The 27,794-nt window shown below is 42.0% G+C and overlaps 1 long non-coding RNA gene across 1 annotated transcript; it reads left to right on the top strand.

Annotated features, from left to right (window-relative positions):
* The first annotated feature begins 20,303 nt into the window (after positions 1-20,303).
* On the top strand, positions 20,304-26,726 carry 4930545L08Rik (RIKEN cDNA 4930545L08 gene). Its single transcript, NR_166641.1, has 2 exons — positions 20,304-20,744; positions 26,535-26,726. It is a non-coding gene; the product is annotated as an RIKEN cDNA 4930545L08 gene (long non-coding RNA).
* The last annotated feature ends 1,068 nt before the right edge of the window (positions 26,727-27,794 follow it).

Raw genomic sequence — 27,794 nt, 5'->3', positions numbered from 1 at the left:
GTACCTCAGCCATGGGTAGGTGCGTGCTGAGTATGCTCCTGCCTCAGATTTGGATGGGTTTCTAACGCTTGTTTAAAGTGATACTGGTAAATTGTTTAGGTTTATATAGGATGCATCTTGTCTGTGACCATAGACTCAAGGGAAAACATACTTTCTTCATCCTAGGAAGCTCTTACAGATCCTCTTCTGAAGATACTTCTGTTCCTATCTGGGGGAGTTGATGGCTTTGCTCAGCATACTCCCTGTGTGGTCACCTTGTGCATACAGTCCTCCGTGTCCTGTAGCTCTGCCAGACTCATATGTTAAAGCCCTTTCCTTGTCTTTTTCTCCGTGGTGCTCACTAAGACTCATCAGTGAGAGGACCTTGCAGGAGAAGTGGAGAGTCTGAGTCAGCTCCCTGGACGGTTGTGGTCAGCTGAGAACACCCAGTAAGAATGCCTACAAGGCTCTGAGAAGCAGCCTGAGGAATCCTTGTATCATCACAGACAAGTACATATTTAGTAATACAAATATTTTGCTCATAATCTTTTAAACTTAGGGTTTTTCTTAATGTGTCTGGGTGCTTTGCCGACATTACCAGTTCACAGTCTGTGGGTCATGACCCCTTTGGTGGGTCACCTATCAGATATCCTTTATATGACATATTTATATAATGATTCATGAAGTAACAACAAAATAATTTTATGGTGGGGGGGTCATCACAACATGGGGAGCTGTATTAAAGGGTCACAGCACTAGGAAGGCTGAGAACCACTGGTCTAAATGCATCATGTAAGTACATTGCCCTCAGAGGCCAGTAGAAAGTAATGAATCCTCTGGAATGGGAGTCACAGATGGTTGTAAGACTCTCTGTGGGTGCTGGGAATCGAACACAGGTCCTCTCTGAGAGCAGCACATGTTCTTAACCACTGAGTCATCTCTCCAGCCCTTTGATCATTATTTATAGGCACTGTAGAATCCACACTGTTGATGCCAATCTGTCTAAACCTCACATTAGTCACATTTAATTCTGCCTAGAACAGCAGGTCATTAGGTATTTCTCCACTAGGTCTAAATTCCTCTATGGTTTGTCCCTGCGTGTTATTTTGACATCTTTAATATCAGTGTGCTCATGGTCTTCTGACACATTGCATTTCTACACAGGCACACATGGGGAAGCACACCCATGTGTCAGTCCAGGGGACCCTTCTGGAAACCTCTCTTTCAGGTCTGTGTTCACGTGCCACTGACACCTGTGGCACACCCATTAATGCACACTTTCTTGGGGGATATCATCAAGAGGAACATAGAGATGATCTGAGTACCGGCAACAAAATATCCAATTCCAGTAGACACCCAGTCACTTCCTAACCAAACCCAGTGACTTACCAGGGCTATAGGTGGCTCAGTGGCTAAAAGCAAGTACTGCTCTTGTAGAAGACCCAGGTTTAGCTCCTGTGTGATTTAAGCTCGAGTAGATCAAATAACACCCTCTCTGACCTTCACAGGCACACACACACACACACACACAACCACACATACAGAGGAGGGGGAGGAAGAGGGGAAGGGGGAGGGGGAGGATTAGGGCTAGGGGGAGGGGGAGGGGTGAGGGGGAGGGAGAGGGAGAGGAATTATTTTCTTCTTTCTTATCCAGGGTAGTACAGTCTTGCCGCTGTGGCTAATTACTCTCATTTGGGGATAGCCTGTTCTTTGAGGTTGTGCTCCTCCTGGGATCTTATCTTTATGCCTTCAGCACTGAAGGGGGATGAGACAGACTAGGTAGACACCCACTCCACGGCGATGCACATGCCTGTACAGAGTTAAGATGGAGACTGAGAAAGTTATGGAGGCAGGCACACAATGAAGGCAGAGGAGCCAGTCTTTCACCTCTATGTTACTCTGCTGGTAATTTTATGTCAACTTGACATAAACAAATGTCATCCGAGAGGAGGGAACCTCAATTAAGAAAAGGCCTTCATAAGATCAGAGGCAGGAAAACCTGTGAGGCATTTCTTAATTAGGATTGATGGGCTGAAGGGAGAGCATCCATACCATTCATTGTGGATGGTGCCATCCCTGGGCTGCTGGTCCTGGATGCTATAAGAACACAGCCTGAGCTAACTGTGGGGAGCAAGCCAGTAAACTGCACTCCTCCATGGCCTCTGCATCAGCTCCTGTCTCCAGGTACCTGCCCTGCTTGAGTCCCTGTCTTGACTTCCTTTATTGATCAACAGTGATATGGAAAAGTAAGTCAAATAAACCCTTCTTTCCCAACTTGCTTTCGGCCATGGTGTTCCATCACAGCAATAGAATCCCTAAGTAAGACAGTGACTCATGGGTCCACATGAGGAGGCGTCATCCCTTAGCATGCAACTTAGAAGAACTTGATATGTATTCTCTTACCTTTTTACTGACTCCGACTTCAGCCAAGCCTCAGTGGGCCTCTCACTATCCATAGAGGACGCCATGGCCAGGGACCCTTTAGACGATGACAGAGGGAAGGTAGGCCAAGCTCTCATTTTCAAATTTCTGCAAATTTCACCCTCCTAATGTAGGCTGCGGACCATTTCTCTTGAATTAACTGAACACATCTTATTTCAACAAGCATTACTATAATTCTTCTTGATGCCATGCAGTATAATGGTACATTAACATGATTTCAACTCTTCTTTTCATAATAATCATAGCTAATTATTCTTTTAAAAGGCAGTCATTTCATTTTTTTGAGCCTGTCTCCATTATGAAAGCTCTACAAGCTGACTAAGAAAGACCTTAGGAATTATACTGATAAGGCAAGAATCCCAATAGATTTTTTTCCCATTAATTAATTAATTTATTCACTCTACATCCTGATCTCAGCCCTCTTCCTCCGAGTCTGCCCCTCACATAGCCCCCCTTACCCACCCTCCCTTCTCATCTTATTAAGGGGAACCACCCCATACCCTAGCTACCCACCCACCATGGCACAGCAAGTCACTGCAGGACTAGGCACATCCTCTCCCACTGAGGCCAGACGGGCAGCTCAGTTAGAGGATCCAATAGATTCTTTCTGAACATGCTTTTATTGCTCTAGTGATTGAACCTAGGGTTCCAAGGATGCTAGGCAAGCACTTTTCACTTTTGATTTGGGACAAGTTCTCACTAAGTTGTCCAGGCTGGCCTTGAATTTACAGTCCTCTGCTTCAACCTCCCTCCTAGTTAGAGTTCTGCTCCACAGGCTCTTTCTGGTCCTAAACTCACCTTTCCAAGGAGGTGAGGGGTAAACTGATGGGCTCACCCAGGACCAAGAAGTATTCCGAGGCAGAATGGTAATCTCCGAAGCCTTTTATCAAAGCTATTAGAATGACGTAACCCAAAATTATGTTAAAGGGGACTTAAACTTAGGTCAATTAGGTCAATTTAGTTTCCAGCTTATAACAGTAATTCACTATTCATTTGCTTTGTGCTTCCAGGATGTTCCCTTAAAGACTCTGGGAAATAAAAGCTGCTTTGGCCTTGATCTTGAAGAATGGCTTGAGATAAAGGGCAGTCTATAGACATCCAGGAGTGAGATGGTAACCACTCAAGCTCTTTGGAGGTGACAAGTTCTCTCAGAATCAGCAAAGCTGGTCTTAGAATCCTCACTGAATACTGGACATTCAACTGGCCCTTTGGAGGAGGAGGAGGAGGAGGAAATTTCCCTGACAGTGAAGTAGAAAGTATCCTATGAGATGGAGTTGCTTTGTCTATTTTCTACCAGGATTCACATTCAAAATATGCTAACATTCAGAAGCCAACAAGAAAAAGGAGCCATGAGATCTGTTGGGTTGAAGAATTAGTTTAACCTCCCAGAACACAAGTTAACATAATCTTTTGTAGACAAATAGCAACAAGCACCAGTAGCCATAAAATCATCCAAATATATTCTCATCTGATAGGAGTGTAAATTGCAGAAACAATATGACCTCTGAATGTGTGTGTACTGTTGTGTCGCAAGTCTATGGGTGTTAGTGATGTCTTACACACAGACCATGTGTTGGTTAGAAAACCACACAAGGAAAGAACATTTTTTTGACTCATCCTTCCAGAGGTTTCTGTCTGTGCTTGGCTGACTCCCTTGCTGATAATTCAGGACATCATGGCAGCAGAGAAAACAGAGAAACAAAGCTGCTCTCCTGTGGCAAAGGCGGAGCTACCTGTCCATCCCCCAGAAGCTCATTTTCTCAAAGAAAAAGAAAAGAGGTTTAAGTGGATTTTTGTATTAATACTAGGTGGAATGGCATTTATGGATAATGCATAGAAATAAATATCGAAAGTAAAGATGAAAACTGCTTAGATAGGTAAGACCTAACAAACAATGGGTGTGTATTTACATACTCCATATTATCTGATCTGCGTACAGATTAAAATGCAAACACTAAAATAACATCTACAACCAGGAAATAGACACCAGGAAAATCTTCATCAAGAAACAGCCTAACAGTAAGGAAAGTATTTTATCTCCATTTTCTTTTTTTTTTTAAAGATTTATTTATTTATTTTATGTATATGAGTATACTGTAGCTGTGTAGCTGTGGTTGTGAGCTTTCATGTGATTGTTGGAAATTGAATTTTAGGACCTATGCTCGCTCTGGTCAGCCCTGCTTGCTCTGGTTGGCTGTGCTCGCTCAAAGATTTATTTATTATTATAAATAAGTACACTGTAGCTGTCTTCAGACGCACCAGAGGAGGAGGTCAGATCTCATTAAGGGTGGTTGTGAGCCATCATGTGTTTGCTGGGATTTGAACTCAGGACCTTCGGAAGAACAGTCAGTGCTCTTATCCACTGAGCCATCTCGCCAGCCCTTATCTCCATTTTCATCTAATTCAGAGACTCTACTCTGCAGGATTTGAGCTGGGATAGAGAGAAAAAGATGTAGACAATGTGTCCCCATCCACCACAAAGAAGACTCAGCCCTCAGGGGGCTGACCACATACACCCAGGCCCAGAACTTTGGTTTTGGTTTCTTTGTTCAGACTGTAGAGATGACCTCACCAATAAAGTCCTTGCTGCATGTCTTAGGGTTTGTATTCCTGCACAAAACATCATGACCAAGAAACAAGTTGGGGAAGAAAGGGTTTATTCAGCTTACACTTCCATGCTGCTGTTCATCACCAAAGTAAGTCAGGACAGGAACTCACACAGGGCAAGAGCTTTGAGGCAGGAGCTGATACAGAGGTCACGGAGGGGTGCTGCTTACTGGCTTGCTTTCCCTGGCTTGCTCGGCCTGCTTTCTAATAGAACTCAGGACCACCAGCCCAGGGATGGCACCACCCACAATGGGCCCTCCCCTCTTGATCACTAATTGAGAAAATGCTTTACAGCTGGATCTCATGGAGGCATGTAGATCCTCAAGTGAGGCTCCTTTCTCTATGATAACTCCCAGTTTTTGTCAAGTTGACACAGAAGGCAGTACACTGTATAAACATGAAGACCTGAGCTCTAATCCCAGAACTGACATATAAGGCCAAGTGTGGCATGATGTGCTTGAATCTCAGCCTTGGGGAGGCAGCAACAGAGGGTGATGTCTGGGGCTTGCTGGCCAACATGAATAACCTACACAGGGAGTTCCAGGTCCCAGTGAGAGGCCGTGTCTCACAAAAGGAAACAGACAGCGCCCGAGGGTTTATACTAGAGAGTCACCCCCTCATGCACATGAACATGTGTGTGCACACATACATGTACATGCATATGCAGACATACCACATGCACATACAACATATACCACACACATGTACACACACACAGACACACCACATAGCATACATATGCACACACACATATACACACACAACATATACCACACACATGTACACACACAGACACACCACATAGCACACATATGCACACACACATGTACACACAGAGACACACCACATAGCATACATATGCACACACACATATACACACACAACACATACCACACACATGTACACACAGAGAGACACAACATATACCACACAGACTCACACCACATGTACACACACACACACACACACACACACACACACACACACACATAGTACTCTGTCCCTTGGAACTCCCTGTAGACAGAAAGGACTACCATTGGCTGTAAGGAGTCACCCAGGAAGGGAGGTGTCCAGCCTCCTAAGCATTGAGTCCTTTTCTCTGCATAATCTTTTCTACCATTTACAGGATGTTTCCCCAGTTGAATGCAAGCACACCTGAAAGTGGTGTCGGCTGTCTATCTTTTTGTCTCTGCGTTTCCCTCTCTCCCTCTCATCTCTGTTGCTCGTTACTGAATGGCTCAACTCTGTGGTGCACGCAGCCCATTTCTGTGCTAAGCACAGAAGTTTAAATGGTCTGCCATGGCTTCTGTCTGGGCACCTGTTGAGATCTGGGGATTGCATTTCATAGCCTGTTAGACTGAGTGTCTGGTTTTCTGAGACAGGCCCCTCCCTCTCTCTGCAGTCAGCACTTTTTCCCTCCATGACTGTGTGAAGCCAGAGCACATGGAGCGACCCCCTGCCTGAACTGCGCTTTCATCTTTTGAAACACATGTCTAGCTTCAATTTTTTCTTGTTCTATTTTCTTCTTCTATGTAGTGACAGTAAAAAAAATAGATTTTTAAAAACTCTTAATAAAGAATGGGGACTTTGAATTTTTTGTTGTTGTTGTTGTTTTATTCCATTGCCCTTTCCAACCTGGAGAGGATTTTCTTCCTGATGGCAAATCACTGACTCTTCTGGTGTCTCCTCTCAGCTCAGGACCCTCTTTCCAGGGATGAGACTCATTGCTGCCCAGTCCTGGGACATCTTCATATATCAATGCATAGTAGGTAGCAATGTTGGCAGCAATCTATTGCTTAGCAAAACCTTTTTGAAACACAATGGCTAGTAGTTGTCCTGTCATTCCAATAATGTATTGTGTTGCTATCATTTTATTTCAGCACGTACTTTCCCATACATTAAAACATAGATGACCTTGCTCACTCCATGTCTAAGGGTTTCTGTATTTCCTCACTGCTGCTGCGGAATATTGGGCAGGAGCATGAGGAACGTATCTGTGAGACTAAGGCAGTCCTCTGGAGGAACATGGGGCCTCAAAGATTCCCCCAAAGTCGGGGGTCCTAGAGAGGGAGTACTTGGAGGACTGAGGACTGACCCGGCTCATGGACAAGGCTTTCTTTGACCCCCCTGACCATGTTTACCATGTGTCTGTTCCTGTTTCATCCTTGTCCTGCAGGTAAAGCCATATTGTGACCTCAGACAAACTAAAGATCAGGCACTAGAGATATTTCTCAAAGGGAAAAGAGAGAGGACACAGAATTTTTTTTGCATTATGCAACCTCTATGTGTTTCTTACCATGTCCCTAGTCTAGTGACCCATGTCTTGACATGGCTGGTCATTATTGGTCTTACGTTCTGGCTCTCTTTGGTGTCCTAATACCCAGAAGAGCTCCCGGGCATGGACTGTGGAATCATCATGGCAAGATATGAAGCCAGCAGGATGCTTATTGTGAGTTGTCAGGAGTCCTAGGAAAGCTTAAGAAGAGGTGTGGAGGCACTAGACCAGTGGCAAAGGCAGTGAATGGTTTTCAAAGTCAAACCACAAATGTCATCACTAGTGGATGACAGAACCGCATTATACAGAAAGTCATCAGATGAGTATGTTTTAAAAGCACAACAAGAGTTCAAGGACATGTTCTATTCTCCAGACACTCAGGTCGGGTCACACCCTAGAAGCATCCTAAGGTCACATTCTCTCTCTGCTGATGGTGCCGTGGGTGCGTTGGTGTTGGTATCGCGGCAATTGAGAACCTGACTGCTTGCAAAACCTCCATCCTTGTTCTCATGCAATGGATTTCATTTCCTTTTGCCCGTAATGTTATCTTGTCTAAGGAAGTTGAGCCTGTGGGACAGGGGAAGAAACGGCCATGCTCTTCTGGATGGACTCATCTAACAAAAGACAGTTATGTAGGTTTGATGCGTTCTGGCATTATTGTCTTTCCAAAAGCCCATGTGTTTGTGCTTTCATTAGATATTGACATTATTGTCTGTGTATATGGACAGTCTCAGTGGAGGGTCAAGGACTGAAGATGAGAGAATATATGAAGGATCTTCTGGGAAGAGAAAAGTAGAGATTGGTCTTCATTTTAGAATATAGTTAAACAAGAAGGGAAAGGGTCCCTGTTCCATCTCTGACTTTAGCACGCTTCCCTGAAAGAACTGCATTGTATTCAGGAGAGGCAGGGCCCTGGAATGTCCCGAGATAATGTCCACAAGCTGTCGATAAGAATCAGTTCCTCTGCCTGCCCCCTGGCACACTCTCAGCATTATTTCTTACCACTCTGACAACTGTCCTGCCTGCATCATAGCTCCTGTAGGACTCAGCAGCTCATTTAAGCTCATCAGAAATATGCTTATCCATCCTCTAACGAGGGACATTGTCTGTGCTTTAAATAATCAATGGCAGCTTTAGCACAGTAGCTATAAAATCTCAGAGATTTCTGAGAAAAATCACAGTTGCAGAACTCAAGTAGCTGTGACCGGAATGATAGTCAAACCTACTCCAAACATAAGAAGGAATGTTGAATGTTCTGCACATGTTTTTATTAATCATTTGATACAGATACACCATCTATTTTGATCATATTCTGCCCCTGCTCCTCTTCCTCCTAACTTCTCCCAGATCCATCCCACACACCCCCACTTCTCCCAGATCCATCCCACCCACCCCCACATCTCCCCCCAACTACATGTCTCCTTTGAGGACATTTCTTTATAACCCACTTAATTCAGTTAGTGCTGCCAACATATGCATGGGCATGGGGCCATCCACCACAACATGGTCTACCAAACAGAGGTCACACACTAAAAGAGAACCCTCTCTCTCTCTCTCTCTCTCTCTCTCTCTCTCTCTCTCTCTCTCCCTCTCCCTCTCCCTCTCCCTCTCCCTCTCCCTCTCCCTCTCCCTCTCTCTCTCTCTCTCTCTCTCTCTCTCTCTCTCTCTCTCTCTCCTATAGCAGCTGCTAAGAGCACTTCAGCTAAGGGTGAGGGAGGGCTTGTGAGCCTCTTCCCTCTCCATCTGCAGCATGGACTACTCCATTCTGCATCCTACAAAGGATGCGTTGATCTTGTGCAGATAACCACAGCTACAGTGAGCTTATGAACACTCCTGTCTTGTTCAGAGAACAGGGTTTCATACCAATCCCCTTTGATCTCTAGATTCTATAGTCTTTCTGCCCTCACTTCTGAGGTGTTCCCTGAGCCTTGAGGGTAGAGGAGATGTGATACAGATGTCCCATATGTGGCTAATCATTCTACAGACACTGGTCTTTGCACTTTAATGAGATGTGAGTCTCTGCTTTCTAATTTGCGTTTTAAGTGTTTTAAAGTGCACTTAAAAATAAAATTGTTCCAAAGGGCCAAAAGCAACAAAGATGCCAAACTAATTATTCTACTTTTACTTTTCTATACCAAAGTCTCATACATAAGAGAAAAATATTCAGTTCTGTTAGCCATGTGTTATGTCTCTATATTGACAGTTACAAATAATGTTCACTTATGGAATTACCCACTTAAATACTATTGTAGATTTGAATTTAGCCAAAATGAAACAATCCAAATTACAATTGTACCTCTGTATTATAAACATTTCTATTGTTGTTACTGTTGTCATTGCTGTTGATAGATAGACTCTTCTGGAATGTACCACATAGCTCAGCCTAGCCTTGATGCTAAGTTATACAGTTCCACCTGTTTCTGCTTAGTGGCTACAAGTAATCTTTTTTTTAATGATTTATTTATTTCTATTTTATATGCATTGGTGTTTTCCCTCATGCCTGTCCATGTGTGGTTGTTGGGTCCCCTAGAACTGAAGTTACAGATATCTGTAAGCTGCCATGTGGTTGCTGGGAATTGAACTAAGGTCCTCTGAAAAACAGATAGTGCTCTTAAACACTGAGCCATCTCTGCAGCCTGCAAGCAGCTATTTTATGCACACTGGTTAAATCACTATCCACAGTTAGTGACCACCAATAAGAGACCTCACTGAATATGTCTATTCCAACCAGTAAACTGTGATTACATTTTACATATTAGAAAATAATTTCTCTTACCATGAATTTATTACATGTTCTTTCAGAATACCCCCACCCATTCCTTAGTTAAGTGCACCAGATACATTCCCCACTGTTTTATTTCCTAGAGAATTTCCCATGGACTCACACCCAGCTTCCTCTCCGATCCAAACTGGTCTTATGCTAGGCAGCAGAGTACACACTGGCTCACCCTGTTTTACACGATTTGTTATTGATTGCCTGCTTCCTGGACCCTGTTTTCGTGTTTGGTTTATTGCTACATCTTAGCAGAACATGTCCTCCAAAGTTCCCTGAGAAAGAAGACACTCACATGCTAAAGTTCACCTTGCTGTTGGACATTGTGTTTGCTTGAGTCTGGGATTTGACGGTGGTTTAACTGGGTGTAGAATTCTAAGGTGAAAATTAGTTCCCTTCAGAAATGTGGATATATTTTCTCTTTTACTTCCCTGTGTTGCTGCCAAGAGGCACAAAATTCTCATTTCTGATCTCTTGTAATCTGTCAATTTTTTTTTCTTGCCTGTGAAATCTTCAAAGTTTTCACCTAATTCCTGATGTTCTGAAACATTGCACCAATAGGCCCCAGGAGGATTCTTTTTTTGTTCTCTGTGCTAAACAAGCAAGTTCAAATATGAAATATTGTGTTGTTTATTCCTGTCTTCGCTGTCCGTACCCTGTTAGGAGCTTCTGGGGTTTTCTTTGGTGGTCTGCCACATTACTCATTGTTATGCATTATTTACTTTAGACCAGGCAAGGTGGGGTATGTTCTGGGGGGGGGTGGCTGTGGACTGCAGAGTTTATTTTCTGTTTTGCATCTTTGCTTTTGTTGTTGGCATTGACTCAGTTTACGGTTGGTGACATGCATCACTGTGTGTGTCCAGCAGCTCATTAGTCTCCCTACACTCTTTTAAGAAACCTATTGTGTGCCCAGTGAGAGGCTCAGCAGGTAAAAGCCCCTGATGCCAAGCCTAGAAACCCAAGGTCAATGTCTGGGACCCATACAGGAGAAGGAGAGATCCAACTCCAGCAAGTTGTCCTCTGCCCTCTAAGATCACAGGAATATACACAAGCATATATGTATATATGTTCACATACACACACACATATATACATATACATACATGATGCACATGCAAACATATACACATGCATACACACATATTTAGAAACATATGTACATTCATATACACATATATACATATCCATATACACATGTACATATATACACATACACACATATATATGTATATACATACACATATAGATACATATATATACTCCCCCACATATGTACCTCTATACAAAATACATATATGTATACACACATATATATGTATATATACACATACATATATACATACATGTACCCCACACACACATATACACATGTGTATATATATATTCTATTCATGCATACACTCATTTATACATATACATATATCCCACACATGCATATATATACACATGTGTATACATAATTCTATATACATGCATACACACAGATAGGTATAGATATAGATATAGATATAGATATAGATATAGATATAGGTATAGGTATAGGTATAGGTATAGGTATAGGTATAGGTATAGGTACATACATACACACATACACACACACATATATATATATATATATATATATATATATATATATATATATACACACACATATATGCATACACACAAAGAAAATAAAATGTATTAAAGTTTTTAAAATCCTAAGGGATTGCAGTTACAGAGTCACTCTCCTTTCATCTCCTGAGGACACTGGGAAGGCTGTGTTTGTGTCAGCATCACTGTTTGATCTCCTCTGCTTCTTTCATGAAGTCCACTTCCTCTGTATTATTTTAAGGTTTTTTTTTGGGGGGGGAGGGAATGCTTGTTTGCTGAGCTCTGATTACCTGATTGGAATCTATGCTCACCTGTCCTGCAATGGTCATCATCCTTGTCTGCTCATTTTCCTTGAAGCACAAAAGAGTTGTTAGCCACTTTGAAACTCTAAATGCCTCAAACCAAATTGCATACAGTGGTGGTCCACCCATAATCCCAGCATTCAGAAGGCTGAGACAGAGGTCAGAGTGAGTTCCAAGCCAATCTGGATATGTAATAAGATCCTGTGTCAAAACCAAACTAATACTGATGGTGATGGTGGTGCTGATGATGATGGTGATTATAAGACTCCACATACCTGGAAGAGGTATATTTACTGATAGAATTAACTGTGTATCAAGGGGAGATTTGAAGAATAATTTCAGATCTGCCTGATATTCATCTTTCACCTAGCACTGGTCACCCTAAACAAGAGAATCCTCTACCATACCACCTGAAGTTTATGTCTGGCTGCCAACAACCTGGTAAAAGGGCAAGGGAGATCATGATTTCACCAACTCCATTCCAGACAGTATCTTTCTTTCTCCATTCTCTACTGTTTTTATTGCTCCCTGCTCAGTGGACTCTCCATTAGCCTTCTTGATCTCTAGCTTTGAGCAGAGATGGGGAAGTGGAAATCCATGGACTATGTGCAACCAGAGATAATTTTTGAAGATACAAGCATTCTATACGTAAAAATATGCAGCCATAGTTCTGTTTTCAGCCCCAAGAATCCTGTCTCACTTTAATGATATCATTTGCCTCTACCCCTGAGATGCTGAGGAGCAACTATAATAGAATTCTTGGATTTTTGTATTCCAACCGAATAAATACCCTAACTCCTCAAGGGGTGTTGCAAACTCCAGTCTTCTCTCACAACTTAGTCCTCAGTGTTTACCCATTTTTGCTCTATTATTAATGTTAATGTGGGGTTTCCAAAAGGTTATAATACAAATGTGCAATTGTAATTTTAAAAATTCTATATAGATTGAGACAAGAACCAAGGTAGAGTTGGGAAGTGTATCTTCTACTAATTAATAAGAGATAAGATATGTAATATATGCCCATATGTTTCTACCATAAAATTCTCTAAAATTTTAAAATATCTACCAAAATGTTAAAGGAATAGTTAACTTACCCAATTCAACCTATAAACCCAGAATTGTGCCTTTAAAAATGTCTATGAAACAGTCATTGATGTGAAGACCCAAACATACCCAATTCAAGGCCTTAGGATTCACAGACCCCCTGACTTCCAACCTCACATTCACTGCTCTTGGCCTAATTAGTGAACTCGTGGGAGTGTGGAGTCAACAAAATAGCATCGGCTATGCAGAAGAGATGCTAAACTGTAGCTGAAAAGTTTCAACTCAGAATGGATAACTTCCCCCTAGCTGCAAAGGTTAATTCTCCAGTCTGTATATGCTAGCACCTCCCAAGACCATGAGGCCACGCGCACTCAGGGTAGACTAAACACGGATGACTGGGAGGTTCATGAGGAAGCAATTGGAGGTGTGCATGGCCCTTCCCCACAACTTCTTCTATTAGGGAATGTCAACTACCAACACACCCCATCTTTTCCAAATAGTCACATCTGTACTGAAGTAGACGGTGGCTGTTGTACAGGGAGAGCAACTCTCTACAGCAGATTTTCAGAGGCTACTATTCAGACAGCTTCCAGGACTTCAGCCTGAGACTCAGGCTGTATCATGAAGTCATATTGTTCTGAGATTTCCACTTTCTTAGGCTGAACAACCAGTCTGAAGGTAGCCATTGTGGGACTACTCAGTCCATGAGCTTACAAACCATCCCGATAATCCCTTCTTATAATTGGAAGTCTTCATTCCATTGCTCTGCTCCTCTGGAGAACTCTGGATGATATGATGACACAGAGCTTAGTTAGCCTGGAAGGTAGAAGAAACTGGTGTTAGAGTCTGAAAATGTAAGCTCATGTCTTAATGAAAACTATTTCATAAATAATAACCCATCCTATTATTATATTGTTAGGCATACCACTTGGGCAATGATCTAAAAGCAATTAGGTGTATTTGGCAGGGAATTAAATGAAAAATGCAAACTAGCTATAATACTTGGGTAATTTGAAAGCAGAAATGAGAGGGACTAAATAGAGTTCAGAAACTTGGGGCAATGACAAGTTAGAAAGGCTGATCACTTTTAGGTTTAAAATGTAAAAAGTAAAATTAAAGGAGCTTTAAGATGATTAAGATTTAATCTATTTGGAATAAAGCAAATTAGAGATGTGGCTTCGACTTTCAGTGTTAAAATATCTAAGTGAATTAGGATGTTTCAAAGCAAATAGCATAAGGACATAGCATTTTCAGACTAGCTAGAAGGAAATGAAGCATTTATTGTTTTGTTTTGTTTTGTTTTGTTTTTGTTTGGTTGGTTTTCTTGTTTTGTTATGTTTTGGTTTTTAGCAAAGAAGCAAAATAAAGATGAAACTTTAGTTCCCAAAAGAGACAGGCAATCCACGAAATATTAAGACTGCCATGAACAAAAACTGTCTTGTTTTCATAGACTTAAAATTTCTAAGAAATCCCAGTGCTGCATTTACAAGTCTTGGACACCCATGCTTCATGAACAGATGTAGCTGAGGAGAACATGTGCCTACAGAGAGCAGCATCTTCAACACCTCCCTCGGGGATAGCCAAGAAGAAAAATGGTGCATGAAAGGCCAGCACTGAACAGTGTCCCGACCATTTAAACACAGGATTCCATCCCAAGAGGAGATCCTGAGCCTGACAAATTACCAGGCTAACAGAGTCACTGTATCCTCCAGAGAAACAGAACCAATGGGAGAGGGACTTCTGATTATAAGAAGAGAAGATTGGAATGGTTTTCCAGGCCACACAATGGCTGTCTTCAGGCTAGTGAGTCAAGAAGCCAGCAGTTGGTCAGTCTAAGAAAGTGGGAGCCACAGAACATGAGGGAACAAGCGCTCACCAGCAGAGCATGTGCAAAGGCCAAGGTTCTGCCCCAATAACACACACACACACACACATGCACATACACACACACACACTCACCTACTCATACCACACATGCTCACACAAACCACACCACACACACACATACAAACACACACAATCAATTTTATATCAATAAAATGCTAAGCTTTGGGGAGATTTCATTGAAACCAATAGCTTTGCAGGCATTGGAGAGAAAATGAAAACTTACACACACTTTTGCTCATCCACTCACGCTGTTCCCTCTCACTTTCTGGATGGTGCCATTCATTCGCACTCCGTTAAAATGATGTTACCTTATTTGACTATGACCATAAAATCAGGTTTCACTTGTTTTTCAAGTCTCTGGTGTTCACACTGGAAACAACCTCTCCCTCCTTACGTCCATACATCCTGCTTTCACCCCTCCTCCCTCCTCCCTCCTCCCTCCTCCCTCCTCCCTCCTCCCTCCTCCTTCTTCCCTCCTCCCTCCTCCCTCCTCTCTCCTACTCCGCCCTTGTCCCTCCTCCCTCTACCTTTTCCAACCTTCTCTTCTCTTTGTTCTTCTATGCAGACTTTTCCAGAGTAGGCATAATTTTGGGGAAGCAAACATAAAAATAGATTTTATATCATTACAAAATTTAATGTAAAACTTTCCACACACTATATTTTGACCATATTCTTTCCCTTCCCCAAGCCCCTCCCAGATTATGCACACCTTCTTACCCCACAACATTATGTTCTCTCAAAACATCAAAATGCCAAAACAAACAATAAAGAAAACATTAAGACAAAAATACCAAAACTAAACAAAGAGCACACACACATACACACACAAATCATGGGGTCTGCTTGTGTTGGTCAACTACTCCTAGGCATTTCTCTATCATCTACTATCTATATGTCTGTCTGTCTGTCTGTCTATCTATCTATCTATCTATCTATCTATCTATCTTTTCTTCTTTCTTTATCTTTCTTTTCTTATATATACATACATGTGTATATATGTATATACATATATTGATAGATGAATTGTGTGTGTGTGTGTGTGTGTGTGTGTGTGTGCGTGTTTAAGTGAGGATACCACAAGAGGGTGTTGGATACCCTGTAGTTGAATGACAGGTAGGTATTGGAACCAAAATGAGGTCCTAGGAAAAATCAGCAAGTTCTCTGGCAGCCTTGAAGAGCACTGGCTCCTCCTCCAGAGAATCCCAGTTTGCATCCTAGCGTCCACATAGTGATTCACAACTGTTTGTAACTCCAGTTTCAGGAGATGGAAGTCCCTTTTGACCTACATCAGGCAATGCAAACGTGTATAGTACACACTCACACACATGCAGGCAGAATGCTCTTACATATAAAATAAAATAGATCTTAAAAATCAAAAACAAACAGAAAAGAGGACCAAAAAAGGCAAGTGAAACTCATGAATACATCCTAGGCCATCAATAAATATCTTATATACTTTATTTTACTTTGATATAATTAATGCTTTTTGCACCAAGTTTAAGTAATTGGATTCCCTAAAGAAACTCAAGAAAATACAAAACAAGCGAAAAGTAGGCTTTGCCTTAAGAGTTTTTCCTTAAGAGAATATTCTGGATGGTATACTAAATATCAAAATTGCTACTTACTCTGTACTTGGATGGAATACATATTTCTAAATAATTTTTTTCCTTTCTGATAGTTCAACAGCTGGCAAGTTATCAGACCATTTTAAAAACTGACCTTTCCACATAAAAGATGTTCTAGCTGGTTTGGGAAATAGAAAATAGATTTTGTTTTTATTTAAAATGTCAGACTTCAAAGTTGCCTTCAGCTTCACATAGTGGACCCAAGTCTCTTGATAGTTGGTAAGTTAATAAGAAAAAGTTAGACTTAACTGAATAGTCTTGTTTATTTTTAGAAGCTAACGCAAACCCAGTAACCTTTATAAGGCATCACCAATTAAACCAGAGCCTGAAGTGCTACAGCACACCGGGGAGAGTATTTGCGGGATTTTATAACTGTCACGACCTCACTAGATAGGCAGCATGCTATTTCTAGTGGATGAGCCATGCAAAGCAGTGCAAATGGTCCTGATGTGGAGATTGGGATACATGAGTGAAGCGGAAGGAAAGGTGAAAATTGCTATCCAAAGCATCCTATGACGGGTTTGCGATGGCTGTGCTTATAGTCCCTTTGGGAAAAAAAGGCCATCCAGAAGCAGAAAGATACGCTGGGATGGACTTAGAAGAAGAATGGATACATCCTTTTACTGAGTCTGAGGTTTTGGGGCAATGGAAGGGGCTAGCTGTGAGAAAGCACCGAGGGGAGTAAGAGATGAGTTGCCAGTGCCACTGAGGGTCTAACTTTTTTACACTCCCTGAATGCATTGCCTAGTGTCCGGAAGCTCGTGATTCAGTGGCGGGGACAAAATGACCCCAACAGGAGAGGGGAGATAAAAAGGAAAGAAAGAGCCATGAGTGCATTCTGGCACATCATTAAGCATTTCAGATGCCTTTCTGGTCTTATTTTAATATCATTTCGCCTCAAATTTAGTGATTTGATCCCTAAAGGAAGTTAAGAGAACTGGGAAAGAATGAAAGGCAGTTATGGTCACACTGTCTAGTTACTTGAACCATGCTGATTTTATGGAAATTGTTGTCTCACAATGCCCTACAGACTGGGTGGGTGTGGATTTTTGTCATTGCTTCCGTATTTGTTTTTAACTCAAGATAATCATTGTTATATCATTGACTATACTTGGATATGCAAATATTCAGTTTGTACTCTTTGGGAAATTATAAATTACTTGGGAAATAATATTACCATTGCTCTCAACCTTAAAGACATTAATTTTTTTAAAAAAAATATTTGTAGGGATAATGAGATGGCCCAGTGGTTAGGGACACTTGCTGCCAAGTCTGACAACCTGAAGTCAATCAACTAAGACCCACCTGGTGACAGGGAGAACTGACTCCTATAAGCTGTCCTCTGATGTCCACAAACACTCCATGGTATGTAACCTTAATTTTTTCAAACCCTATGTTTAATGATGGTCCTTTAACCTTCCTTGTAACCCACCACCCACTGAAGGTAGTGGAAAAGGAAGGATAAGGGGAAAGTGGGCCTGTTTAGTTGTTCTTTGGAGCAACTCCTGTCTATGTTGTCTGAAAATCCGCAGTTCACTTCACAGGTTAGCAGGCAGTGGCAGCTTCATCCACTCTCAAACACTTCACAGATATACCACAGTCCAATTTGGTAGAGTTGGTAACATCGGTGACACAACCTAGCAGAGACAGCCAGGCTTCAGTCTCAGCTTAAGTCAGCAGGAGGGACCAGCAGGAACACCAGGAGAAGTTCTCAGCTGTGCCTCTTTCAGGGAAAGGATGATCACTGAAGATGCAAGACCTACAGCATTGACAGCTAGCTGTACCGGCAAACCAAGCTCTCTGTTTTCATCACTCCATGGAGTCCTACTTATACCCTCCAAACATCAGGTGTCCTCCACGTGCCTTGCATGTGCATTCAATGAGCCCAAGTCCGGGGAAGCAGCAAGAAACTGCAGTACACCGCCAGAAGATTGTGGTCATTTCTCTCTATGGCATCCTGACAAACGCAGTTCAACTGCTCATTGTAAGGCAGAACAATAAACGTGTGTCATTAGCACAGCATCTTTCATCACGTTTCCTTTCACATGCTTGTTTGAGCAGCACATCCTCTCTCCTGTGTCTGCTTCAGCAAAATGTTCCTTCATGTGTTTTCTCAAACAAAACACCATCCAGCCGATTTTACAAAGAACCCTTACATTTCCACTTCACTCACAGGCACACAGTAAATAATACATGTAAAAAGATTTCTAAACCAATTTTTTTTTCAAAATATACTACACAAATAAAAAATAGGATAGCTACACACATCAGCTTCCCTAAACAGATGTCTGCATTGCAGTATGAGGGCCAACATAAGGCAGCCTTAGCTGATTCCAGACTAAATAACTTGTTACTGGCACAGATACAAAGCCCCGATCTCTGTGGCTTACGATGATAATTTTTGAGAGTGGTAATTCAACTCAAGATACCAGCATGATTGTGAAATGAAGCTATCTTCTCTGTTGGATATTTCACACGAATTGTGCTTTAAACTTGAACTCTTGTTAGTCACACACTCAGATGCAATTCTCTCAGGCTACCCAACAAAATTCTATGCCATCATCTTAAGGAGTGATGATAACAATACAGTAGCGTGCCCACTGCTTCTGTCAACTGGGGATTCCGAAGGCTAAATCACCTTTACAAATTATTCCTTTTAATTATACTATTCTAAAAATGTAGTCTTATTAATGGGCGTTCTTATGGTCACAATACATGACATGCCTCCAAGGTCAGATACGGTTTTGGCCACCAAAGTACATACCTTTCTTACCTGTGAAATAACTGGAATCTAGGGGGGAATTTTAGCACCTTGAGGCCACTTCTGCAGTTGCTGTAAAGCACTAAAACTAAGCCCAGCTCTTCAGATTTCCAGTGCAGCGCATTTTGACTCACATTACAGGGTGCCTTGTATAATTATAGCTGCAAAGGTGGTGTGTGAGTAAAGACTGCTGAGAAAGCCAGGGATCAGAAGAAAATAAGACACACACCCCCCCCCCCCCACACACACACACATTGGGTTGTTGTCAAGAATGCTTACCCCAGGCTGGAGAGATGGATCAGCCATTAAAGGCTAGGCTCACAACCAAAAATATAAGAAGGGTTTCCCTCCAATCAATCACATTAAAGAGATGTGTGTGGTACTAGAGACCCCACCTTCTGTATTTAGTGGGTCTTCTAAACCTACGCCTCTTTCATTTCCCCCTCCTCTAGCCTCCCTTTGCAAACAGAAGTGGAGCACAGTGTGTGGGGGTGGCAAGGGGGGGTCCATGGGGCTGAAACCAATGCTGGAGAATTTTACAGTCAAGCTGACTGAATGGGTTCCCTGTATGAGCCAGGGACGAAGCTGTTTGCTAATTTGAGAGTGTTCAATATCGATGCTATTCCAACTCGTTTATCTTATAAAGCCGGGAGAATGGCTTTTAGATGCTTTTCCTGGGGCACAGAATTGAATTCTCTAACTGACCTTGTAAAATTGTCTCAAAAAAAAAAAAAAAAAAAAAAAAGAAGAAGAAGAAGCTGGCCAGTTTTTCTTTTCCTCTCCTTTACTGTGGGTTAAACATGCAGAAACTGTGTTTCATTTGAGGTTTTTCTCTCGGTTATCATCACCCTCCACAATGCAAATGCGTTTGCATTTGGGCAAAATGACCCAAAAGAACCAAGACTATCTTGAGGAAAGCTATGTCCAAGTGGCGGAAGCTCTGGAACACACAGCACACAAGGCACAACGAGCGACAGCAGGTGGCGCTCTCCACCAGCTCCAGCGCCGGCGCCTCAAGCACAGCTCAGCATCCTGCACTGGACCAGATGAAAACAGGGTCCTGATGTATGGGATGTCTATGGTAGGAAGTTCCAAGCAGGGGAGGGTTGGTACTTACAGACTTGCATCGCGAGTTTGAAACGTTAAAAATATTGAGACGGAAGCTCTGAGTTCCTGAACTGGAGATTCCAGGATGAACTTGGGCGACTCACTAAGAAGCAACTATGGGGCAGGCCACCCACCATGCCCTGCACTTGCAGGTGTGTGTACACATGCCTGTGAAGGCACACCCATGGAAATGGAAAGTGCTGACTTTCTCTGCTACTCACAGTTAACAGCCTCACTTGGAATTTCTGTCTGCGCAGCTTCCATTCAAACTCTTCTAACTGCCTGTGGGCTTGCAGAGGCTCCAGGATACCCACCCACTCTTGCCTGTTCCCTGGCTCTTCTCTTTCAGGTAAATAACCGCCATTTTGTTTCTCCGTCTTGTTCCAGGTGGGTGCTTGTCTTCCATTTTCCCTTTTTATTCTTTTTAACCAATAGAAAACTGTTTTAATTTAATTTAACTTTATTTATTTTCTTTGCCCTAGGGTTTAACCACAGGGAGACTAATGAGTTCTTACAATCTACCAACCCCCAACAAAAAGTGTTTTATTGGTTAACTCCCTTACAATGTTATAGAGGGAAATGAATTTTAGGCATTACTCTTTGTGTCAAAAATATTAAGAAATATATAGCATAGAGTTGTTGGTTGGTACTTTTTTTTTCTGAATTGTGTGTATGGGAGGGGGGTATCTCTGTGAACAACCTAGCCTTGAACTCATTAAATGGATGAGACTGGCTTTGAACTCCTAATCATCTCAATTTTGTCTCCTGAATGCTAAGACTGAAGACTTGCACCACCACACGGACTAATTGGGTTCTTATTGGGTTCTTGTTTTGTTTCATTTCTTCTTCTTCTTCTTCTTCTTTTTCTTCTTTTTATTTTTTTTTTTTATTTTTTTTTTTTTTGGTTGGTTTGTTTGGTTTGGCTTGGTTTGGATCGGTTTTTGCATTTCTTCCACATACATAGAATTACCCTCTCCAGCAAAACACCTTACATCAAACATGAGGTACCTCGAGCATTAGGGACTCCCAGTAGACAACTGGAGTCTCAGGAATGACCTTCACTTGCTCATTTCAAAATTATGTCTCTGATTTCTCTCAGATTCTTAAAAATATATCCCCTGTGGACAGATGACTCCATCTCTAGCGGTGCTCATGGAAGCTCACCTGCCTGCCTTTGAGTTTGTGAAATAGGATGCTACTTTCTTTCCTTTAGAGACCAAACACGAAGCCCTCTTCTCTTTGCAGCCTCCAGAGGGCAGTGTTCCCCTTTTATTCATCCCGGCTTAGGGCGGTCTGAAGCAGTTGCTTGGGGTCTTGTTTAAACAGCAGCAGAAGGGGAATGGCCAACGACGACAAAGGCGCATCGGTTTACAGCGCCAGAAAGATGCTTACATGCTTATACAGTGTCATAGTTCCCCTTGATTGCTCAGAAGATGAGAACTCTGCAATGTAAAACTGAGTCAAAGCCTCCTACAAAGAAGACTGATAGTGATCTGAAGTTTGTGTGTGAAGTGGGAGGCGGTGGGGAGAGGGATTCCCCTGTCCCTGGATCAGCACTGGCACGGGATGATGTGAGACAAAAAGAAATGTAGCCTGGATTCTGAAGGATACATAGGAGAGCTTTGGGCTGACAAGAGGAGAAGGAAAAATCTACCCGTGGATAGAAGAAGGGTCATGCCAGCCACCAGAGGGAAGCCTGGAGACAGAAGATGCCCTGCCAGGGGGTTGGCCTTGCAGGGTGCGCGGGGTCACGTGGGAGACACTGTGGAGGGTACCTCAGAGGCTGGCCTTTGCTAACGGATAGCCTTGTGGCAGCGAAGGCAAGATGCCTGCTTTGTTGACTTTCTCCCAAATTTCTGTGTCCAGAGGAAACTGTACACTACCACTCCCCTGTAGTTGTTCCTGATTCTTGGAGTGCTGAGGAGGGCATTTTGATTGGAGTCTGGATGGGGAATTTAAGGTCAATACAGTATGTGTACACCCATCGCCCTCTGTGTGGAGGAAGTGCTCCATGCTTCAGTGGTTAAGAGCACTTGCTGCTCTGGCAGAGGACCAGCGTGATGTTCCCAGCACCCACATCCGGCAATTCACAATTGCATGTAATTCCGACCGCTAGTCATTCTACTTTCTCTTCTGGCCTCCCTGGGTACCTACATGGGCCTGTAGACTGACTCTCTCTCTCTCTCTCTCTCTCTCTCTCTCTCTCTCTCTCTCTCTCACACACACACACACACACACACACTGAAATAAACCTTTAAGGGTTAAAAAAAAAACCCAAGTGTTTTGTGTCTTAGGAACATGTGTCACCATGTTCCTGCTCTGATGAGAAGCCCCACTTGCAGTGACTGTCACGACAGCTCCCGTAGATGGCGGCCTATAATGGATTGGATTCCATTATATAATGTAGTGGATTACATTATAACTTGGATTATCTTTGGTCACAACTAAGTTGTATAAAACACCAGTAAAAAGTTGCTAGTTTTAGGAGGTCCTTGTGGAAAAGGTGTTACTATTGTGCTTTAGATCCTATGGAAATATGAGCTAGTTTCTGCTTAATCTCTGAAGAGAGTGCTTACATGTGGGGTTCATTTCCAACTCAATAGAAAAATTAAGGGTTTTTGTTGTTGTTTTGGAAATACAAAAGGTTCTTTTCTATGTGACAAGGTGATCTATAATGACTTTTCTCCAGCTTCATAAAAGTGGTGATAACAGGCCACAACGTCTCCATTCTCCTTGGTTGTAGTCTTGGTTCCTCCATACTTCATTTAGGCTTTCACATCACTGTACAAGAGTTTCTGTCAAAACTCAGTGTATAAGATACCACGCGCCCAACTTCCCCCTGTTACACAGAGGGCAGTGCAGGTGCTTCCATTAAAAGACAGAGAATCTTAAAGTTAAGGTAAAAACGTGTTATTCATTTGTCCTTAAAGAGTCACACCAGGAGCTGATCCTGGTGTGATTAGCTATGTAAATATAGTGCTACAATCATTACCAAAAGCTATTTATTTTATCATGTGTTAGTGCATGTGTGTGTAGGTATCTGTGTGTGTGTGTGTGTGTGTGTGTGTGTGTGTGTGTGTGTGTGCAAACGCTACAGTGTGTGGTAGACCGCCAGTGTTGGTCTTCGCTTTCTCCCTCCTTTGAGATAGCCTCCTGTTTTGAGTCACCACCAGCCAGCTGGCCTGTGAGCTTCCAGGGAACCTGTTTCTCCTCCCCTCCCAGCAGCTCATCCCCATCTGAGATTACAGACGCATATGCCACAAGGTCTGGTATTTCTGTGGGTTCGGTGAATTCCATGTCAGATCTCCTGCTTGCACAGGAAACATTTTACCCACTGAGTCATTTGCCAGTCCTGAGAAGAGAGCTGGGAGAAGACTGACAAAAGATGTTAAAAAAACAACAAACAAACAAACAAACAAAAGAAACAAAACAAAACGCTTTCTGTTTCTATCATGACTGCGCTTATGGAAAACTCTGCACACAGGTGAAAAGCACACGTGAAGTCATTCTGAATGAGAAACTCTAAACTTGAACATCTTACCATGGATGTGTAATAAGAATAGGACATTTTTGCATATGTCAACAAGATTTTGCTGAAGGGACCATGGTATAGCTGTCTCATATGAGGCTATGCCAGTGCTTGGCAAATACAGAAGTGGATGCTCACAGTCATCTATAAGATTGAACACAGGGCCCCCAGTGGAGAAACTAGAGAAAGCACCCAAGGAGCTGAAGGGGTCTGCAACCCTATAGGTGGAACTACAATATGAACTAACCAGAGCTCATGTCTCTAGCTGCATATGTAGCAGAGGATGGCCTAGTCGGCCATCACTGGGAAGAGAGGCCCCTTGGTATTGCAAACTTTATATGCCCCAGTACAGGGGAATGCCAGGGTCAAGAAGTGGGAGTAGGTGAGTAGGGGAGCAGGGCGGGGGAGGGTATAGGGAAATTTCGGGATAGCATTTGAAATTTATATAAAGAAAAATATAATAATAATAATAAATAAATCTTTTTAAAAAATGAAAAAAAAAGTAAATAAAAAATAATCCCCAAATAATCCTGGTGAGAAAGGATGGCGGCCAGGCCTCAGCTAGAGATGCACTGAGGTGAGGGGAACAGAGGATGCAGGGGAGGTACCCAGCAGACATGATTAGGGACCAGAAACTGTAAGGATGGAGAGAGGGGAGGGAGTGGGACTGACCATAGCCATCCATGCTTCTGAAGTGGCAGAGTGATGGTAAAGTCATTCTCTTGTCCCTCCATGGTAGTCCTGGGATGCCTCATTGTTAGGGGATCAAACTGCTCAGTTTAAGTTATCTACTCCTTCTGCTCAATTAAAGCACATGGAAACACAATATTTTTAAAGTTATAATAATGTGTACTCCTGTCATCATATGCTGTAGAATTGAGCTACTATGTAAAGAGAAAGATCTGTACTTACCACCTCTGAAATTTAATATATTCGAAGCTTAAATATATCGAATTGCTCACACCCTAACCCCTAGAATGAACCAAAGCTTTCTATTGAACAAGTATTCAGAAAACTACTTCCCCCAGAACCTCAAAAGGATTTTTTTTCTGTTATTATCATAAAATCTCTCACTCTTTTATACTAAAAACATGTCTTTTGGAAATAAAAAAAGAATAGGAACTTTTATATATCAAAAAAAAAAAATCTGAAGGGAAAACTTACCAAGTTCAATCTGCATTCTGCATTTGTATTTAATTCACAGGAGAGATTGGATTTTTATTACTGCCTGTCAACTCCTTGTTTTCTGCTGTCACCTTGACTTCGGACACCATTTCCTTTTTACCATGTTCCCTCCCAGAATTCAGACACAAGCTTAGCAGTACTTAGATCTGAAACCGAAGGTATCTGAATGGTCATTTTGAAGACATTTTCAATATGGCTGCCCTCGTCAAAGCAACAAAAGTGAAGTCAATAAGAATGGAGAAATGGCTCTGCAGGGAAAGGCAGACACCAGGTGACTACCCTGACCACCTGAGCTCACTCTTTCTCCAGATGCTGCTCAGAAAGCAAAGTAAAATAAAGCAAGCAGTGTAGCTGCCTTTTTCCCTAACGAGGGAAAACTCAATCAATCTTGATCAAGCTCTGTAATCATTCATGCTAATGTAGGAATACCTGATTGTGGGATTTGCATAACACCAAATGACTGTGCTTCTGAGATGAGAATTTCAGAAACCAGCAAGTAAGTTATTCCTCAATGTATGCTTAGGTTTCGAGCACAGAACAATGGTTCCTTCACAAAGTAGTAATTGAGAATCTAAAAAAAAAAATGAAGGCAGATGTGCAACTGAGACATGTAGCCAGTGTCCCGGCAGCCTCTCTTTTGGCAGACAGACTTTCTCTAGACAGACTTCCTTTTTACCCAGACTTCCAATGAATGGCCTTCCCTTAGAGGAGCAGGTTACCTTGCAGATGATATCCAGACCAGGTGTGTCCAACTCATAGCCCACAACCTGTTGGCCACATCTGCTCTGGGATAACTGAATATGACCCAACAAAACCCATACGCTTTCTTAAAACTGTAAGGCATGTTTTTGTGAATCGTGTTTGGAACTTGACTATACAGTTCCATAGCATAAACTTAATAGTTGACAGTATGATGTCCCAATGACAAAAGGTGGGACATGACGGTAAGTGACTGACTGTGTTTGAGGGGTTCCGCTTCATTCCCCCCTTTTCTACAGCTTTGGGAATGAGCCATGCTCCTCTGGCTTTGATGCCTTCAGCTGTGACCTTTGACCTATTTCTAAATAACTTGAAAAACCAGGAACTCAACAAGGGGTCTCAGGCCATTCATTATTATTTAAAGCAAAATCTAGGTGTGTTATGATGAAGACTGATGTTAGCCATTATAATAATTCTTGATCCTATTATGAAAATTCTCTATTATTCAAACTTTACAAAATGTGAAGCCACTAGCTAACACAGAATCCTCCCGTTGTGAGGCAACATTAAAGTATTTAAGGTAGAGGTGAGCACTAAGTAGCTGGTGGCCCCCTTTTAAGCCAGTGCTTGTGCAGTTCATTTGATCTTCAGTTCTCTGTCTTAAATTTTAAGTATCCCAACCTAGGACCAGTAATTATAACTTACTAGTTTTCATTTTATTCCTAGGAAGGAGAGACGACTTGACTACCTAAGCAGCAACTTCAAAGACAGCCTCATTTATAAGAAATACCCCTCTCCAGACAAAGCAGATTTTAAAACGCACAAAATTCTTAGTTGTCCATTGTAATATTTTATTTACATTTATGTTAATAAGGGAGTGTAACTATTTCTCCCATTAAAATGTGTTCAATAACATTATTTTATACTAGTATTCTTAAACAAGACACATTTCAAGAAGTGATGAGATCTCACCTATCTTGGTTGGTTTTCCCAGCATTATGGGCCAAGCCGATGACCTTGACTTAGAATGGTTTTAAAGAAGCATGCCATAAACATCTTATATGGGTTGGCAATCCTGACACTGTGAGTTAGGAAAGAAAAATAAAGCACTCTTTATTTGAGGAGGGAGCTCAGTAAAATAGTATGTCTGGGTTCTCATTTTGTCTTCTATATGGTGATTAGTTAAGAAATCAGCGAGTTTAAATTGAGTTGTGGCAGCCTTTCTGGTACTAAGGACACATGATATCTTATTGAAATACACTACAACAGCCCCTAAATCCTACAGTAGAATAGGTTGATGCAATGCTTTCCAAGTTCCCAAAGGATATCCAGGCAACCTCTGAGATGGATGTGTTTCTCAGTATATTTCAGCCTGTAATCTTTCACAAAGAAAATGACTGTTTGATTATACATTAATGTACCCAAAAGTCAAGTGAATTAAGCTTCTAAATTTATCTCGGTCACACGCAAATATAACTAAGTTATTCACTGAATGATGAAACCCTCTCTTCAGCGACTGAAGTATTTAATCATTTTCTTCCATTTTTGTCTTTCAAAATGAATTATCATCCCAAATATATTAATCAGCTTTCTGTTACTATAAGGAAATATGGGGGATATGTAACTTACAAAGAGAAAAGGCTTATTTTAGCTCACTGGTCTAATCTAAGGTCAAACAAGCCCATTGTTCTAGGCATCTAGTGGGGACCAGGGCAGAAGTAGCAGAGATACATAGCAGACAAAAGTATTCACTTTGTGGATAGGAAGAGCAAGCGAAAGCTTGGCGATCCTGGGTACCAGGTGCCCTTCCCAGTTTCCTGCAGACTGGTCTCCCAGTTCACCTATGCATGGCATGTACAAGCTGGGAACACATGTGAGAGTCTAGAGATGCAGATACAATAAAAGTCCAGAACATAATCCAAACATCATAAAGTGAGCCTCTGTATTCCCAGGGGCTCGGTCTGATTGATGTTAGTGAAATAGTGC

This window comes from Mus musculus, chromosome 9 (genome assembly GCF_000001635.26).
Source record: "Mus musculus strain C57BL/6J chromosome 9, GRCm38.p6 C57BL/6J".
Classification (NCBI taxonomy): Eukaryota; Metazoa; Chordata; class Mammalia; order Rodentia; family Muridae; genus Mus; species Mus musculus.
This window is presented reverse-complemented; position numbering and strand designations above follow the sequence as displayed.